We start from the raw sequence: 20,280 nt of genomic DNA on the forward strand, positions 1-20,280 counted from the left end.
TGCTGACATCAGAGGAATGTAACAGGTCTGGATCCTGTGCACACAACGCATTCCAAGAAAAGGTCTAAAAATGGCAAACTATTCTTAACGTCTGCAGAACTAGTATTATTTGTACATACACCAAACAAAAGAATTCTGAATATCTGAATTAAAATCTTTTTTTGACTTGGCCATGGAAGGCACAGAGCTCTCCTGGTCTTAGACTTGGTCAAGTCTTTATGGGAATTGATGTTCATATAACTGCGCTTATCCTCTGTTTTTAAGCAGACATGTAAAAATATATATAGACTTGTCTCAATTTTAATGCAGCCATATGTAGATGTTTTTACTGTCGCATTTTTTTTTTTTAACGCACTGGACCCAATTTTTCACAAATGACTTATAAGCTATAGTTTAGAGAATGAGAATCAGTGAAAAACTGGGTCAGTCCTGGGAATATAGTCAATGGCTTAAAAGGGGTTGTCATGTCATATATATGGAGGCCTTGTAGTCACTTCGACAGCCATGCACCCAATACAGCATGCTGTAGCAAGGATAAGCGTGTTGTCAATGCTAAGCCACTGTATAAGCCGGTGGTGACCAATGTCACCACACATCACCACCAGACTGAATGTATACAGAGACTCAGCTGTGACATCACGACCATGTCCCCTTACATATAGCTTCTCTCTTGTTTTCACACCCCCCTCTCTTAAAGAAAAAAAGACAACCCCTTAAGATCTCCCTGGGCCCAGGGACACATACATAATCCCATTCTAGAAGAAATAAAGGTTTGTCTTTTACCTCCATCACCTTAGTATACCAGGCACGGGCAGTGGGCAAGAAGGCGAAGGTATTTAATTTGCACCACTTTACAGGAAAAATCATGGAACTATAGAGCCGACTGGTAAACAGGTTCTTCATAGTCTGCTGTTTTGAAACCCACTGTTTCACAGCACAGGAAATACTAGATCTGTTGACTGTGAAAATTAGAAGTTATCTCCCATCGCTCACAAGTCTGGGTTGGAATCTAGAACTAAAACAAACTGATAAATGAGGAATATAGGCGTTCGCTTATGTCCTTCCTATTATGTCACTAAATTCTCAATTTCATCTCCACTGTGTAACCTGATATTTTACTACAGGTTCACACCCTTGTCAAACAACAAATGCACAGAGCGTGAAGCAAGCCTGTAGTATTAGGAGCTGTGTAGTGTCTACTGCATGGGCTACTACGTGTGCACAACGATAGTTCTCCTAAAACCTCTTCCACAAAACTATCCATCTGCTCAGCACATTGTGCTCTATATCATAGTGACTGATAAATAGACTGCATGTAACGTGGCAGGTTCCCGTAGAGAAGTATATCTCTCAGAAATTAATGGCATAAAGTACTTTATAAAAGGAAATCTACCATTCGATTTGATGCATTATGAAGCAAACATTCCTACACTGATGCAGGATCATATCTTGGTTAATCTCTGTGCTGAGTGGTTTTGCTGAAAAAACAATGATAAATTATGATAATGAAGCTCTGTTGCTTTTGTGCTTGGGCTCTGATGCTTTTCCTTTCACATTAGTTATGCACTGCTCAGAGGATGATGCAATCACTGTTCTCCCTGTCAGGCAGAATAATCAATCGCTGCACCATCCCCCAGCTGCTGAGTATGAGTGATCCAGCTCAGGTTTATTAGTCCTGTCTTGGCTGTGTGTAATGTGTGGATCCAGCTTTACCAAGGTCCTGAATTCAATAATTGTTTTTCAGCAAAACCAATTAGTAGAGGGATTAAACAAGATATGTTTCTGCATCAGTGTAGCTACAATTCTCAAGGTCTGTTTGGTTCATAATGCATAAAATCAAATGTGGCCACTTAGCATAAAGAACCACAGTCACTGAGATGCTCTTTCTGTTAATGTCTATTCTTGCCATGACTTAGGCGCAGTTCAGACTAGTGTCAGGGCTTTCCATTACACTCTCAGTTTTAACAGACTTACGGTAAATAAAATCAGAATGGGGGCAGAAGATATTGCAACTTCCTTTCCCCAAAAACTTCAATTTACAGAAGGTTACCTTCCACTACAATTCTGTTATCAACAGCCAAAAAAGATGCTATTTTTTATGCTATTTATAACCTATTTTAAGCTAAAAGAGAATAGAACCTGCCTAATCCAGGGGTGACCTTAGCATAATTTATTCCTATTCCTATCCTTATTGAAGGTCTAATACTCAGCTTTCCCAGGCACCCCAGAGGTAATGTAGATTTACCAATCCAACCCATCTGACACAGCTTACTATAATTGTAACAACACAGAAAACCCCAAAACATGGCTTGAAGGGTAAGTCCCATCTTCCACATGAAATATCCTGCAAAATATTCAGTAAATGTGTGATAGATGTGGTTCCCACTCCATTGACCTACATCTGTGCCTAAAATGGGTATTCCCTGAACCCTATCTTGCATCCATTGATAGGAAATAGCAGGCACAGAGCCAGAGTTTGTGGGTACTGAAAGCTTCTGGATAATATATCTTTATAGGGTATACACAAGCTGCTTTTGCAGTGTGCACTTACTCCATCAGATCCCGAGGTAATACACAAGTAGGATGGTGCATTCATAGGATGGCACAAAACATGAAATCACTATAAAAATTCTTCAATACAAGTCATTCCAGGAAGCGCTCACCAGTTACCCAAGGGCAGCATTTTTAAGCCAATACCAACCGTGATGAGCAAATAAATGCCAGCCCCCTGTATGATACTGTAATAATTTATAACAGGATACAATATAAGCTATAAACCACATCACACAGCCTCCCATTGCTTTCTCAATCTGATACCACGCTTACTCAGTGCAATCAAAAGGCCAGAACATTTTTATGGGCAATAAAGCAATGTTCCTGCAGGGACTTTACTACTTACATAATAGGATACATGTAAATAGGTGCTCGAGATCACATACTCTACAATGCAGCATTACTTGTAGAAGGTGACATGTACATGAACACAACTTAATCAGAATGACAAGCAAAAGTGTGACAGATTTATATAGGCTAATAAAGGGGTTTTCCAGGATATTACTATTTTTTTTAATATGGATCCAGGGCAGCACAGCTGGTGACCACTTACATACATGGGCTCATTTACTAAGGGACCGCGGAGCGCATTTTCTTTGGGTTTCCCGACGAATTCTGTTTTGTGCCGAATTGCCCTGGGATTTTGGCACACGTGATCGGATTTTGGCGCATCGGCCCCAGTTGGAATGCAACAGAAATCGGGGACGTGGCCGTCGGACAACCCGACGGATTCAGACAACGCGCAAGATTTAACATTTAGAATTGTGTCACAAGACACGCACTTACAAGCACCGGGAAGAAGCAGGTGAACTCCGGCAGACCTTGGCGCAGAATCGATGGATACAGGAACTCGGGCACACGATCTTAGTGAATCGCGGCAGACCAGAATCCTCGTCGGACAACGCACCACGGGATCGTGACAGGACCGGGTAAGTAAATCTGCCTCACAGTGTTGTGGAGTGTGTACATGCTACAGCTGCAGCCTGAATATATGAAGTGACGTCACCACAATATTAGAGTTTTCCGACACTCTTAACTTGTTCTATTCTTGGGCGCAAAAGTTTGGCGCCGCTAGGGAAACCACTAGTTTTCTGGCACTTCTAATTTTCGGACAGGTTTTTTGCCGCAAAAGGTTGTTCTAAACCTTTTATTACATGCGCCAATTCATTAATCCCTTGCGCTACGAACTTACATCCCACTAAAAAATATAGCATGGTTCCAGCACCACCCTGCTCCAAAAATAATAAATGCTCCTCCAAGTGCCCAACCTACAACCCAAACCCACTTATTTATCACAAAGTACCGACATGGCAATTTAGTCAATAACTTATTGCTCCCTCTCTTGTATCTTTCAATCATATCATTGTCCAATACAGTAGATAGAAGGAGGACAAATTCAAGGTTCCCTGAATAGGAATCATTTTTGTGCATGGAGAAGGAGCTACAATGATAATTCTGATCTGTCCACACCTTCCCTCTCCTCCTGTAGTCCCAGGCAGCACCGTTGCTTTAAAATAGCATGACAATAGCGTGACAAGTCCTGGGCTGTCTGGGAGTTCAAGTTTGGCACCAGTGCCATAGGTTCCCCGTAACTAGGGGATGTCAACGTCTTTATTATCTTCATGGTCCTCCGGAATAGTTTATAAAAATATGCATACTAACCACAGGCGCTCTCGGCTCTGCTATATGATTATGTTTGCACGCGCCCTTGCTCTGTTGATCGTGACGTCGCACTGTTTACAAGAGTGACAGACATGACCGGGTAGTGAAGTACAGAATGAGGGGATGTGCATACATAATCAGATGGTGGAGCCGAGAGGCGCTCCAGTGACCTAGCCAGAGCGCCTGTGGTTAATATGCATATTTTTATAAACTATTCTGGAGGACCATGAAGATAATAAAGATGTTGCCATCCCCTAGAGCAGTGATGGCTAACCTATGGCACTAGTGCCAGAGGTGGCACTCAGAGCCCTTTCTGTGGGCACCCAGGCCATCACCAGAAATGACTCCATGTATCTTCCTGCAGTCCCAGACAGCCCAGGACTTGCTGTGCACAGAGCTATTTTAAAGTGACAGCTCTACCTGGGACTATTTTCTGCTTTATTGGTGCCTCAGGTGCTGGTATCAATGAAAACTGTGATAGAGAAGGGAGTATAAATCACAAATTAAATTTTTGTGTTGGCACTTTGCGATAAATAAGCGGGTCTTTGTTGTAGTTTGGGCACTCGGCCTCTAAAAGGTTTGCCATCACTGCCCTAGAGTAAAAGACAAGCATGTAAGTTTGTACATCTACCATCAGTAAACGTGATGGTAGATGTCCTTTTAGTGATTTGCGGTTCTGTCTGGACCGAACTTGCTTGTGGGCAAAAGGTTTTAGGCAAAGTCACTATCCTTGGAACATTCAGCCATGGCAGTCCTCTGTACTATGAACAGAAAAATAACAAACAAATCTATGGTTAACACAGACATTGCAGGCTGAAACTTTTGGCTACAATATTTCTATATCTGCGTTGGTAGTTCTTTCTTGACCTTCTGGCAGAGATTCCATGAAAAATCCTAGAAAAAAAGGTCTAACAGTCTCTTTTTTTTTCTTCACAAAAACCCGACGGATCCAATTATAGTCATATGGATCTGTCTGGATCCACTGTTTTCCCTCAATAAGAGATCCTTCCCAGGGTACTGTGATGGAACGCTACAGATCTGGACCTAGACCTAGAAGACTTTAGATCACACAATATACATGATCTATAGGATCACATACTGATATACTGTAATATAGCAGCGGTTTTATCTACTAGCCTAACTGCTCTTCTCTCACTGATATACATACAAATTGTGTTACTACATTAGGAGCCCCTCTTTTCAGAAACAAAGAGCCGCATAACAATTAACCGCAACAGTGTGTATTGTAGACAACATCGCTCTGTTATCTCAGCCTGTACCTACCTGCTGCGCACACAGTAGTCACCGAGGGACCAAGAATGCGGACACCGGACTTGTTACCTCCAGGACCGAAACCATCAATGAGCACCAAAACTTTTCTGGGAGTAGACAGGAACTCCCGGTAGAGCGATGCGCATGCGCGATCTGTCCCCCGGGCCGGGCACTGACATCACAGGGAGGACTTAGCAGTCAGCGGCTGCGGGACAGTTCCGTTCTTTCACTCTGCTGCCTGTGACCTTTGTCACTGGATGTGTATGGCCGCTCGCTGTAGGACCCCTGAGGGCACTCCTCACATGACTCCACTGAGCCTCAGACTGGAGCAGAACTAGAGATAGAACCAGTAGTGCCAGACCCTGACCCAAACTGTGAAAGTACCCCCGATGGGGACCCTACTCCCGGCGGTGAGCCCCATAAATCCAAAATGTGCTGATCACCGGTTTTTATCCTGCAAAAATTCATTACACAGCCCTATATACTGAAGCATGAAAAACTTATTGGTCGCACAATGTGGTAAAACAAAGACTTTTTTTGTATTAAAAGTTTTAATATCTATTAAAACCTACATAAATTTGGTATGCAAATGATTGTACTGAGTCTGCAGCATGGAGGGGATCTGGTAACACCACAGTGTATGCTAATTACCTCACTAGCATAAATTTAAAAGTTGATTTTAGATGGAAGGAGGCATAAGTTTTACTTGGCCAATACCTTCCCTCACGTACTTGGGAGTACATATCTCAAAGCTTCCTACAAAATGCTGTAATTTATATGACCCCTCACATACACAGTCTAGAACAAACTGGGGCACATTTACTAAGGGTCCGCAGCCGCGAATCCGTCGGGTTTTTCCCGAATATTTCCTCTTTGCGCTGTATTTCACGGAATTATGGCGCACGCGATCGATTTTTGGCGCAATCGTGCCGACTTTCGCGCGACAGAAATCGGGGGGCGTGGTCACCGGACAACCCGAAGGATTCGGAAAAACCGCAGAATTTAAAAAGCCATTTGTGTCGCAAGATCAAGCACTCACATACACCAGAAAAAAGCAGGTGATCTCCAGCGGACCTCGGCGCAGCAGCGACAGCTGGTGAATATCGGCGCACGGACCTTAGTGAATCCCAGCAGAACCCGAATCAGCGTCGGAGAACCTGCCGCTGGATCGCGACTGGACCGGGTAAGTAAATGTGCCCCACTATCTCTGATTGGCAACACCATACTCTTTCCTTTAGAGGAAAGGGGTCTTGCAGCTGGAACAGGTCTTGCTAATCTGTTACATGGTAATTTTGACAGTTTTCCTACAAAGACAAGGACCAACCCTTTGCTAATTATTTATTGGCTATCATTGTCAAGAGTGAGGCAACATTTTCTCATTAAGGGGGTATCCTGGAAATTTGAACATCTGATACAAAAACCCATAATGCTATAAATACCAGTAACTAAATACAACAAAACTCTATGTTTTCTTGTATTCAGTTATTTATAGTATTATGGGAATCACAAAATGAAGCTTAAATAGTGTGCAGTTATGATTTACTAAATTAGGTGGAGTTATCTCTAAGATGGCCAACACAGGATACTACAACTCTCATGATCCCTCAGTTCATCACAGCTTCTAGGCCAGTATTCTAGGTGTAGGAGCAGTGGAATAATTGCAAATTATTGCGCAGTGCAAGTATTTGCGATTAAAATTGTGAATATGAGTGCCTGTGCCAGTTGCCTGTGTTCTTTTGCAAAACCAGCGAATGTTCGTTTCCTGGTTTTTAAGCAGAACTACCTCAGGACCGATCGCACTGCCCGCCAAATATATCAAGAGGCCTTAGCCTCTTCATATATCTGACGGGACGAGGGGGGGCATGGCCACTATCAAAAATCTCCTTCAGTGTGTTTAACTGCCATCCCTGCACATGATCACATAAACCTAACTGAAATGGCGTCCCACCACAACTACATCTTCCCTATATCAGTATGAACTGCCACCCCCCATGAAAAAAAACATCACTCTCTTCAAAAATACAGTCCCATGTGAAACACACTCCTTCCATTAAAGGTTCTGTCTGGCATTGGGCATGGCTGCTTTGTTCCACAAACAGTGGCACACGTAATTTAGCTGCGCTGCAATACTATATATTACCCATTTATGGAAGGGACTAGACATGTTAAATCCGAGACTAACCCTTTAAATTCACCGACAAGAAAATTTTAAAAAATGTACCTGTCCAACATACAGTTCTACATATAATGCACTCCTGGAAACCTTCCAACACTGTCCCATGTAAATACATCTCTCCTGCCACCCGCAGCCTCCTAACAAGGAGTCCTATGTAAATGCATCCCTCCTGCCACCCGCAGCCTCCTAACATGCAGTCCCATGTAAATGCATCCCTCCTGTCCCTTCAGCTCTCTAACTGCAGTGCCATGTAACTAGATCCCTACATCTCCTAACAAAGTCTCGTGTAAATGGATCCCTCCTTCCCCCAGCCTTCTAACATGAAGTCCCATGTAAATATATCCCTTCAGTCCCTTCAGATTTCTAACTTCAGTGCCATCTAACTATATCCCTCCAGCTTCTTACATGCAGTTCCATGTAAATGCATCCCTCCTGTACCGCCAGCCTCCTAACATGCAGTTCCATGTAAATGCATCCCTCCTGTACCGCCAGCCTCCTAACATGCAGCCCCATGTAAATGCATCCCTCCTGTACTGCCAGCCTCCAACATGCAGTTCCATGTAAATGCATCACTCCTGTACTGCCAGCCTCTTAACACGCAGTTCCATGCAAATGCATCACTCCTGTACTGCCAGCCTCCTAACATGCAGTTCCATGCAAATACATCACTCCTGTACCGCCAGCCTCCTAACATGCAGTTCCATGTAAATGCATCACTCCTGTACTGCCAGCCTCCTAACACGCAGTTCCATGCAAATGCATCACTCCTGTACCGCCTGCCTCCTAACATGCAGTTCCATGTAAATGCATCACTCCTGTACTGCCAGCCTCCTAACACGCAGTTCCATGCAAATGTTTCCCTCCTTTATCTCCAGCCTCATCACATGCAGTCATTTGTACCTACATCCCTCCACCTATTAACATGCAGCCCCATGTAAATACATCCCGCTTGTCCCTTCAGCCCCAATAAATGATTTCACAGTTCCCCATGCCCCCTACATATCCAATACGGTCATGTCTACCACACCATTAATTTACCTATGAACCTATGAAGTGAGATAGTCTTATATGCTTCTCGATTATGGCTCCGCCCCCTTATTGTGATAGGCCATGCCCCCTCAGTGACATCAAACCCACTGCAAGCAACCAGCTACAGCCAAACATAGTGATAATCACATGACCTGCCCAGGTAGGTGCAGGACATGTGATGTGGACATGTGACCAGCGGCCATCTTCTGTCCTGTGTCTTCTCCACAGGGGCAAAGTCACAGGACTGACTAAAGGGCTACATTATCTTATATTTTAATGGCCCATTTCAATATTAAATATTCCCTCAGGACTCATGAAATGCTTCTGGCAGGGAGCCAGGTAATGTGAATGTAACTTATATACACTACTGAGATGATTCAGAATACTGACAAAGGCATTTTTAAAATCAGCATAGCATAGGCTATTAGAATTATCTAAAAATAACATTCTTGGTGACAGGTTCCCTTTAAGGCTTACACTGTTCTGTCCAAATGACAACTCCACATTATTACTTGGTTTACGATCACAAGCATACCAAATTTATGTAGGTTTTATTATTTTTTATTGAATTTAGAAAAAAAAAACATTTTGTACAAAAAAACCTCTCTTCATGTTGCCTTATTCTGACGCCAATAACTTTTTCATACTTTAGCGTACAAAACTGTAAATGGTGTCTTTTTTGCAGGACATGATCATGTAATAGTAATACTAATTCCTTTATTTATACAGCGCACAAGGAGCTTGCCAGATCAGTCCCTGTTCCCATGGGGTTCACAATCTAATCTACCTACCAATATGTTTTGCAGTGTGGGAGGACTGATCAAACCCACGCAAACACAGAGAGAACCTGCATGAGACTTGAACCCAGGACCCCAGCGTTACAAGGCTGTAATGCTATCCACTGAGCCACAGTGCTGCTCTCGAACATGTTTTCAATGCTACTGCTTTGGGGACTGTACCATCTTTTGATCGCTTTTTATAAAATGTTTTGTGTGTTGCAAAATAGTGCCGGAATAACTGTTTTTATGTTTCTAGGAATTAAAAAATTTTTAATAACTTTTTGTTACTTTCTTTCACTACTTTTTGGTTGGTTTTGGTTAAAGTACCCTTGGGTGTTTCCTACCATATACTGTAATCCCACAGTATTGCAGCATATGGAGAATTTGCTAGGAATATATAACTTAACAAACTTTGTAAAGTTTGGAAATTGCTAAAAGTCCAAAAACGCAAGAGCTGATGATTTGTCTTCCCCTTTTTGTTAAATGACATGTTTCTGTGTGATATTGCTGAGAGTTCACAAATACTCTCACTGTTGGGAGAATCCAGGCAAATTGAGGAAATTGTTAACAAATGGGGAATTGATGTAGCAACAAGTGACACCGTTCTCAAACACTCTAAAGTCATAAATGCGGAACCCAAAAAAGAAAAAGAACACAAGCTGCAATATCATTTATGTTCACTAGGTGGCAATCTTGTCAAAACTAATTTACTATCATTTTTTCAGAAACGCCTGTAGTCTTACACCATTATGCTAGAGTTTTCCGCCCCTGAATTACAAACTGGATATGTGACAGCTAGATATATTAATGAAAACATAGTTGACAATCTGGTATCCACAGATAAATTACAAAGAATTGTATACTGTGCCGTCAGTACAATAGAACCAGGTGGCCTGAGAGAAAAAATGAGGGCACTGCAAATGGACACCACCCTAACCAACTGGACCTATGACTACCTGAGGAACCGACTGCAGTATGTCCAAATGGGAAACATCCACTCCAATACAGTCATCAGCAACAGTGGAGCACCACAAAGAACTGTATTGTCCCCCTTTCTCTTCACCCTCTACACTTCAGACTACAGATATAACTCTATCTCCTGCAACCTGCAAAAATTTTCGGACGACTCGGTTATTGTCGGTTGCATCAATGAGGGCAACCATGAGGAGTATAGAAATATCATCAACTTTGTTAAGTGGAGTGCAAGCAAAAATCCAGAGATTAATGTTTAAAAAAAGGGAGATGGTCATCGACCTAAGGAGGAACGTCTGCAGTACCAATTAGGATCAACGGGGGAGAAATAGATCAGGTCAATACCTACGAGTACCTGGGGGTGTACATTCATGACATGCTCGAATGGAGGACCAATATCGACTGGGTATGCGGCAAGGCGATAACCAGGTTGCACTTGTTGAGGAAGCTGAGGTCATTTCAAATCTTCACCGTAATATTAAAAATATTTTACGAAACAATGATGGCGAGCATATTGTTCTACGCAGTTGTCTGTTGGGGAGGAGGCTTAAACAGTAGAGAAAAGATCCAAAGAGCCCAGAGCACGATTGAGGAGACGCTGCACCCGCTAGAGGAAGTCTGGCAAACCAGATGCCATACACATTTCTTAATCCCGCAAATAGAACTATTTAACCACACGGTGGTGAAAGCAAAGGACTAAGTCACACCCTCAGCCCCCCCTCCCCCCAAAAAAAACGCTCCCCCACCCCCCAATTGTAATGTTATTTATTGTAGTGTTATTTATTATGTGAAACACTTTTCATGCCTTGCCTGGAGTAATGATGCACAAAACAATTTCCCAACGGGATTAAAATTTTATTCTATTCCATACACAGAAAAAAAAACTGATTTGTGATTTTTGTGTTAAATAGCTTTCTAATAAAAAAAAAAAAAAAGATTTGCTTACAGATACCAAAAGCATATACCGGTCGTAATATGTACCACAATTTTTTCTTCCTTGGCACGCAGCTAGCAAAAATTGTCAGTTTCATTACATTAATCAAGGGGAAAAAAAAGTCCCACATGTCAAAAATCTGAAAGGACTTTTGCAGATATGTTTTTCATTAATCCATTGCTATTGAAAACATAAAACACATTCATCATAATTTTATTGTTAAAATTGATTTGGTCCTTTGAGGGTTTTTAATGCAGAAAGGTAGTGACATGTTACATGATTATAGAGAAAAAATATTTTGGAAAAACAAATGCAGAAAAAATTGAGACTTAACCCCTTAAGGACGCAGGGTTTTTCGGCTGATTTCTCGCTCTCCAACTTCAAAAATCCATAACTTTTTCATTTTTACGTGTACAGACCTGTGTGAGGGCTTATTTTGTGCATAACAAATTTTACTTTCCCGTGATTTTATTTATTTTAACATGCCGTGTACTGCGAAGCTGAAAAAAAATTCCAAATGTGGAAAAATTTTAAAAAAACGTCACGTGCGTCACGTTCTTGTGGGCACAGTTTTTACGACTTTCACTCTTCACTCCAAATAACATTCCTACTTTATTCTTTGGTTCGGTGCGATCGCGGTGATACCAAATTTATATAGGTTTTATTGTGTTTTAGTACATTTTCAAAAATTAAACGAATGTGTACAAAAAAGAAAAAAAATTTTTTGCCATCTTCTGACGCTAATAACTTTTTCATACTTTGGCGCACGGAGATGTGTGAGGGGTCATTTTTTGCAAAATGAGGCGACGTTTTCATTGCTACCATTTTGAGGTCTGTGCGACATTTTGATCATTTTTTATTTAATTTTTTATGTTATGTAAAAAGGTGTAAAAGTCGCATTTCTGACATTTTGGCGCCATTTCCCGCCTCGGAGGTCACTGCCGGCCGTAACCGTTTTTATATTTTGATAGATCGGGCATTTTGGGACGCGTCGATACCTAATATGTTTGTGATTTTTACTGTTTATTATGTTTTATATCCGTTCTAGGGAAAGGGGGGTGATTTGAACTTTTAATATTTTATAAATTTTTTTTATTTTTTAAACTTTTTTTTTCTTTTTTTTTCACTATTTTTTACTACAGTATTGTAATATATGGCATTTTTGCAGGTCATACATTACAATGAGCCACTGGTTCATTGTAACGAACCTGCATAAGCCATGTAGCCTCGTGTCAAAAGAAGACCCAAGGCTACCATGGTAACCGATCGCCGCCCCCCGATGACGTTCGGGGGCGTGGCGATCAGAAAAAAGATGGCGGCGCCCGAGCGCCGCCGTCTTTTAAACGCCGCCGGCGACTTTGCCGGCGGCGTTGAGAGGGTTAATAGCCGCGATCGGTGCAAGCACCGACCGCGGTTATTAGCGGTGGGGGTTTTGTGCAAAATGCAAAAACCCCCACCTCTGTATGTAGAGGACTCAGCCCGTTAGCCCTCTTCATACATCCCTTATACCTCTACGGCGCAGAGCGTTAAGGGGTTAAAGATATTTTGCAAATAATAGTAAAAATAAACCCAAATATTTTTCAAATATATCAATAAACTGAAAGTGTGAACCCCTGAGAAATAACTTGGGTGTCATGGGGGAGGGAACAAGAAAAGGGCCAATTTAATGAATTCTGCCTTCTCAACTGTCCCATGGTAGACAACATAATTAGTTCTCCTGTCTCGGGCGAGGTGTGGAAACTTTTAAACTTATAAGCGCTATTTTAAAATGATGTTTGTGAGTACCCTGATAATAAATACCTATCTCTCTTAATCCTGGTGATCTGCACAATTGGCTGCACAATCCTATCATCTATAGGATCTATGAGTGTCTTTTCCCATTCAAAAATGAGATCTTGCAAAGGGATTAATGTCGACAGCATAGATCACGACTGGGAGTAATGGCCAAGCTCTGAAGCACTGAGAGTCTTCCATTTTGGAAACTGGGTGGAGTGGTGTACGTGACCTCTAACTTGAAAGTACTGTTCTCCTTCCTTACCTTTTACTTTTTTGGAATTTAACTGTGATATTGAAAGGAGAGTTGAGCATTGGTTATATATTTTTTATTTACTTATGTTTTAGCATCTTGAAAATACCTTTTCCATCTGGAAACACTTTTTCAGATGATTATTATTACTCTGTAACGCCTTATTTTGTTTTGTATTTGTACCCCATGATTTATAATCTTGGGCATACTTATACAGGTTTAGAAGCATAGCCTGTATATGACAGCTGTATATGACAGCTCTGCTCTAACAGCTGGTATTTTCAGCTTTTCAACCCTATAGATGTTGCGGTCAAACCTTGACCTGTCTATAGGCTCTGTCACAGCTTTCCCCTTGTAATGGCACTCCCATAGTGGGGGTGCTTTGCTGATCACTTCTGAGGCTTCCCTGAGGTCTGATAAAGGACCCCAGGGCTGCCAGCTATAAGTGCCTGCTTATGTGCTTATTCATAGGCTGTTGCTCATATATAGGTAGATTGTTCTTATGCACTGCCATATATCAGTGTGGCAGTGTATTAGTATCATCTGATACTAATTGTTCAGGTCCCAGAGACTGTAAAAGAACAAACTCTGAAAAAAGTCAAAAAAATTAAATGTTTACAAATAAAAGACAAAATAAATCTTGCCTAAATGCCTAATATATTATAAAACTCCCAAACATAAAAAATGAAAATCACTACACAAATCCCACATATAATTATAATACAGTGAATGGCATGAAAAAAAATTATATAAACTTGCAGCACAGTGGCTTAGTGGTTAGCGGTTAGAATTACAGCCTTGCAGCGTCGGAGACCTGAGTTCAAGTTCCAGGGTCAACATCTGCAAACAGTTTGCATGTTCTCTCCGTGTTTGCGTGGGTTTTCTCCGGTTTCCTCCCACCCTCCAAAAACATACTGGTAGGTTGATTAGATTGTGAGCCCCCATGGGGACAGGGACTGATTTGTCAACCTCTATGTAGCTCTATGTAATCTTTGTGTGCTATATAAATAAAGGAATTATTATTAAACCACTAAAAAGTGATCAAAGTCACATTTACACCATCATGTTACCAATAAAAAGTACAACTTTTACAAGTAAAAAAATTAAAATGTTATACCTTTTTTTGACGTTGATGCAAAAACAAGTGTTTTTTCTCCAAAAATGAGTTTTTATTCTGCAAAACAACTCAAACATAAAAAAGTATATAAATGAGATACAGCTGTAGTCATACTGACCCTTAGGACATAAGTAACATGTTATCTATGCTATAGTATATTGTATAAAACAAAAAAAAAAGTTAAAAATAAATTACTCCCACAAAAAAAAAAAAATTGTAATCAATGGGGTAAATTTGTGACCTCAAAATAGTGTTACTGTATTCATAGGGTTAAGTTTCCAATATAGGTTCACTCTTTGGGGATTTTTACTGTTTTACTATCTTAGGGTTCATTCACACAGCGGTATGCCCACCGGGCTAGCGGCTCTATGCAGCCGCATATACATCCCCAGAGGCGACTGTCCAGATGAGGCCTTAGAGTCTCACATAGCACCTAAAACTTGCATCTGCAAAATTTGCCCTCCAAAAGCTGATTGAAGCTCCTGCTCTTATGAATTCCGCAGTGCACCCCTACAGCAGTTTTGGACATTATTGAATTCTACAGAAACTGGGTAACAAACTGTGGGGTGTATTTTCTTTTTTCTAAAAAAGGTGCCAGAGCAATGTTTTTGGAAAAAAAAGTTTGGCAAAATTCCTTGAGTGGAACTTGTACATTTTAGGGCTAAATAAACATTTTACTATCAAAATTTGAAAATTCCATATACAGCATTTTTGTTTTAATTCATGTGACTTGCTTAAAGTGTAACCGTCATTCTGAGCTAAAAAAAAGACCTAAAAAACATAATTCTTCTCTAGGCGTCCCTGGGAATCATTCTTCAAAGTATTTTCCCTCTCGGTTTGCAGCTCTCAAAAAAACTACAATCAGCAAGATGGAGGGGCGGGACCTGCCTCCTGTCACCTCATCACAAGGGCGCGCTGCTGACCAATGACGCCATATCTATCTATCTATCTATCTAGTCATATCTGTTATTTAGTCACATCTATATATCTATGTATATCCTATCTATCTATTTATCTATCTATCTTTGTATTTCCTATCTTTCTATCTAACATCTATCTATATTTATCCTATCTATCTATTATCTAGTCATATCTATCTATGTATATCCTATCTATCTATCTATCTATCTATCTATCTATCTATCTATCTATCTATCTATCTTCCTGTGTATTTCCTATCTATCTAGTCATATCTATGTATATCCTATCTATCTATCTATCTATCTATCTATCTATCTATCTATGTAAAACTTTAGCACAGCACATGAGGGGACAGATTGAAGACTTGTAGAGTCTCTGCTGCCGAGTGTGAGGGGGAGAGTAGATTGTGGTGAACCTGCAGCTTATGGCTGTGTGTATTATTTGTTTAGATACAAGTGCAGGGAAAGCTGAGGGAGAGATAAGGTGACTGAGTGCTGGTGCACTGAGCTATGAGGTAAACAGCTGGGAGCAGAGAGAGAGGAGAGGGGGGTTATGTCTCCCTCTGCAGTCAGCTCCTCAGTGAAGACCGAATGTGCCTAGCAACAGCCATATAAAGAGTCACTGACAACAGGGGGAAGGCTGCAGAATACAAAAGGAAGGAACAAGAATCGGGTAACTAATCCATTGCAAAAGGGCTAAAAATTACCTGCCCTACAACATTTGAAATGATGGTTACCCTTTAAAGGTTAATAAACTTAACAAAGGCCGGTTTCGAATAGTTTGAAACATGCAGTTTTAAAAATAGGGGAGGTTCTAATAAATAGAAATAATAACTAAAACTTTAAAAACCCCATTCAACATGAAATGGCCTCTAAAATAATTGAATCTTAAATTTCCTTAAAACTTCAGAAAATTGCTTCCGATTGAAAACCTTCTAATGTACTTTAAAAAAGCAGTAGAAAAAACTCTGCCAACCTAAAGCAGACATATGTTATTTAGTAACTAATTTATGCTAACTATATGTTGAGCATAATATAGAGAAATGAGGAAATCACAAATTTCTCAAAATGTTGAACAAATGTACATATTCTTGGAAATAAGTGCAAAACATTTCATCCAAAATATACCACTAATGTGAATTACAACATCTAATGAAAACACTATTTGAAAATCACATTGTTAAACATTGTAAAGTTCTATCAAGACCGGCGCTATGAGTAGGCAAAGTGGGCATTCATTTGAAATCTCTTCTTTCAAATGAATCTAAAATTGTGTTTCTAGGTGCCATAGATCCAGAGATATTTAGGTTTAAAGTGAGAATTTCAGGTGCGATTTTTTTATATAAAAATCACTCCTGATGGCATTTTAACAGTTAATATTTAGAGTCTAAGGCTGGTGCCACACGCACCGCTTTGTCTGCGTTTGAAAACGCAGACAAAGCCGCGCCTACCGGGGCAGGCCGCGGCCCAATCGCAGGCGTTTCCGTAGGCGCGGCTTTGTCTGCGTTTGCGTTTTCAAAGGCAGACAAAGCGGTGCGTGTGGCACCGGCCTAAGTGTCACAGAGACAGAGATATAGCCCTCCAAAGTGTATCCCTCTCCAGATTCTTAGCCATCAGGCTGCAGGGAGAATTTGCTGCGCACAGGAGCTGCTGCACCTCACAGAAAATGGAAATATTCACTTTATATGTTACTACATTTTGATAAGGAATAATATCAACTAATATTCATGTATTTAACCCTCTCCTATCCAGATCTAAGAATACACTTTCTCTCTTATTACCTTTTATTTTGTGATAGTTTTTTTGCGAAAATTGACTGATACGATGATCATTGGATCCTCTTCGCCTAATGTAGCTACATATTAACACCGCGACCCAGAACATTTCCATAAAGCTATATGTAACACCAAAAACACACACATTCCTGAATAAAGTTTTTATTTCACACCTCCATTATTTACACCTATGCTATAACGTTCTCACTCAAGTTTTTATGAAGCATGAAGGGTTCTGTTATTATTTGGATTATACAATGGTACACATCTAAAAGTGACTTTTGCCATCTCATTCTATGGATATATAGTTATTTATTTGGGTTACCATTGTGTAAGGAGCATACAGTGATAGATCTGTGTGACGTTCTGTGCAATTTTCAGAAAAAATTGTTTGGTGCCCCCTGTGGATTTAACATTCCCTTTGCTGCATATTTTGGTGAATATATACATGTGGGGTATGTATGATCTCTTCACATCTTTAGAAAATGTAGAATTTTCATTTAAAAGTTATTCTTGTTTACATGGTGATTTCTGGAAAAATTAGATTTTGACAGAATAGGAGCTTTTTATTTTGTGTGTGATATATTTTTAAACACATTTGTGAATAGCAACTAAATATGTCACGGTTTTTGTCTTAGCATTTTTGGGAGTGTAAATTGATGTTGTGTATTGTGGTATATATAAATCTTCTCACTTATTGTTACCGTATTATTTTTAAATCCCTATTTGGTCGTAAACCTCCACTTTGATGTGAGTTATGAAAAATGTACGTTATCAAGGCATTTTCAATGCACTTTTTGTCTAATAATTTGTGATTGTCACAAAGTTACTGTCACGGTTACACCCGCGATCCTCGGTACGGATTGAGGGTGTACCCGTGCCTGCTGCGGCGGTCCCCGCTCCCCCAGCCCTCACTTACCTCTCCTGGCTCCGGCCTGCACTCTTGCTCCCAGCGTGTAGGCCGCATGCTTCTTCCCTGCAGTCGCGTGCTCCTGCCACTAGAGAGGGCGCGCTCGGACTTCTCCCAGCCTTAAAGGGCCAGCATCCACCTTATTGGCTCTAGCATTCCTGGCTCGGCTATATAGCCTGGCGACTCCCAGCATCCCCTGCCAGATATTCAGCTCATTCTTCTGAGGAGAAAGCCTTCCTAAACGTTTCCAGACGCCTCTGAGTTCCCGTGTTCTGTGGTGTTCCTGTGTTCCGTTTTCCTGTTTTCGTGGTGTTCCCTGGTGTCCTGTGGCGGTCTTGGTATCCTGTGGTGCTCCGAGGTCCTGCCAGCCATCCGAGGTCCTGCCTGCCTGCCTTCTCGTGGTCCTGCCTGCCTTCCCGTGGTCCTGCCTGCCTTCCCGTGGTCCTGCCTGCCTTCCCGTTGTCCTGCCTGCCTTTCCGTGGTCCTGCCTGCCTTTCCGTGGTCCTTCCTGCCTGCCTTCCCGTGGTCCTGCCTGCCTTCCCGTGGTCCTGCCTTCCCGTGGTCCCCGTGTCCCTACCTTGGCTACCACCGCGGGCCTAGTCGCATCCGCGGAGCGACCTGGTGACTCCCCGCTGCAGCAAGACCATCCCGCTTTGCGGCGGGCTCTGGCGAAGACCAGGAGTTCACTTAGACTCCACTCCCGGGTTGCGGCTAAGGTTGTTATCTCCCGCGGTGGTCCAGGGAGTCCACTGTCTATTCCCCTGAGACTGAGACTGTGACAGTAAGATCCGGCCATGGACTGGGTGACCTTCCCAGCACTATTGCCCAGCAGTCCCAAGAGATTGCTGCGCAAAAATAACTCTTGGACAAACTCGCTGCCACCCTGCGGATTATTGCCTCCCAGCAGCAGGCTCCTGTGAATCCTCCCGTTGCTTCAGTCACCCCACAATGGTTTTTTGGCAGTAGAGACTGGACCCGAAAATTTTTTGCCGGACAAATTTGATGGCGACCCCAAATTGTGCAGGAGATTTATTTCCCAGTTCTCACAGCACCTTGAACAGTTATCCTCCAAGTACTCCACCGAACGTTCTAAGGTGGCGTTCATCTCTTTGCTCTCTGGAGAGGCCCTGGCCTGGGCTACCCCTCTATTGGATAGTGGTGACCCGGACATGGTCTCCTATACCAAGTTCCTGAGAAAAATCCAGTCCAGGTTTGGACCACCTCAAGTTCGGCTACTTCGCCCCTCCTGCCTAGTCCCAGTGTCCCCAGTGACTCCGCAGCTTCCCAGATCTGCTCCTGTGACTGCAGCTTCCCAGAGCTGCTCCCATGACTCCGCAGCTTCCCAGAGCTGCTTCTGTGACTCCGCCGCTTCCCAGAGTTGCTCCAGTGTCGCACAAGCCTCCGCAGCTTCTCAGAGCTGCTCCAGGGGCTCCTCAGCCTCCGCAGCTTCCCAGAGCTGCTCCAGCGACACCTCAGCCTACGCAGCTTCCCAGAGCTGCTCCAGCGGCGCCTCAGCCTCCGCAGCTTCCCAGAGCTGTTCCAGTGGCGCCCAAGCCTCTGCAGCTTCCCAGAGCTGTCCCAGCAGCGCCCGAGCCTCCTCCCATGGCTCTGCAGCTTCCCGCAGCTGCTCCAGTGGCTCTGCAGCTTCCTGCAGCCACTCCAGTGGCTCTGCAGCTTCCCGCAGCCGCTCCAGTGGCTCCGCAGCTTCCAGCAGCCGCTCCAGTGGCTCCGCAGCTTCCCGCAGCCGCTCCAGTGGCTCCGCAGCTTCCCGCAGCCGCTCCAGTGGCTCTGCAGCTTCCTGCAGCCGCTCCAGTGGCTCCACAGCTTGCCAGTGCTGAGCCAGGGGCTCCGCAGCTTGCCAGTGCTGCTCCAGACGCTCCGCAGCTTGCCAGTGCTGCTCCAGAGGCTCCGCAGCTTTCCAGTGCTGCTCCAGAGACTCCGCAGCTTTCCAGTGCTGCTCCAGGGACTCCGCAGCTTTCCAGTGCTGCTCCAGAGACTCCGCAGCTTGCCACGGCTGCTCCAGTGACGCCCCAGACTCCGCTGCTTGCCACAGCTGCTCCAGTGGTGCCCCAGACTCCGCAGCGTGCCACGGCTGCTCCAGTGACTCCGCAGCTTGCCACGGCTGCTCCAGTGGCACCCCACATTCCGCAGCTTC

General features: G+C 42.8%; 1 protein-coding gene across 1 annotated transcript in view; it reads right to left on the reverse strand.

Moving 5' to 3' along the window:
- The window catches only part of BCL2L12 (BCL2 like 12), a 28,691-nt gene extending 23,005 nt beyond the window's left edge, over nt 1–5,686 (reverse strand). Inside the window, exon 1 of the mRNA XM_072110337.1 lies at nt 5,500–5,686. The gene's annotated coding sequence lies outside the window, so the exon portion shown is untranslated. The remainder of the gene's footprint in view (nt 1–5,499) is intronic.
- Between the last annotated feature and the right edge of the window lie 14,594 nt (nt 5,687–20,280).

This window comes from Engystomops pustulosus, chromosome 6 (genome assembly GCF_040894005.1).
Source record: "Engystomops pustulosus chromosome 6, aEngPut4.maternal, whole genome shotgun sequence".
Lineage (NCBI taxonomy): Eukaryota > Metazoa > Chordata > Amphibia > Anura > Leptodactylidae > Engystomops > Engystomops pustulosus.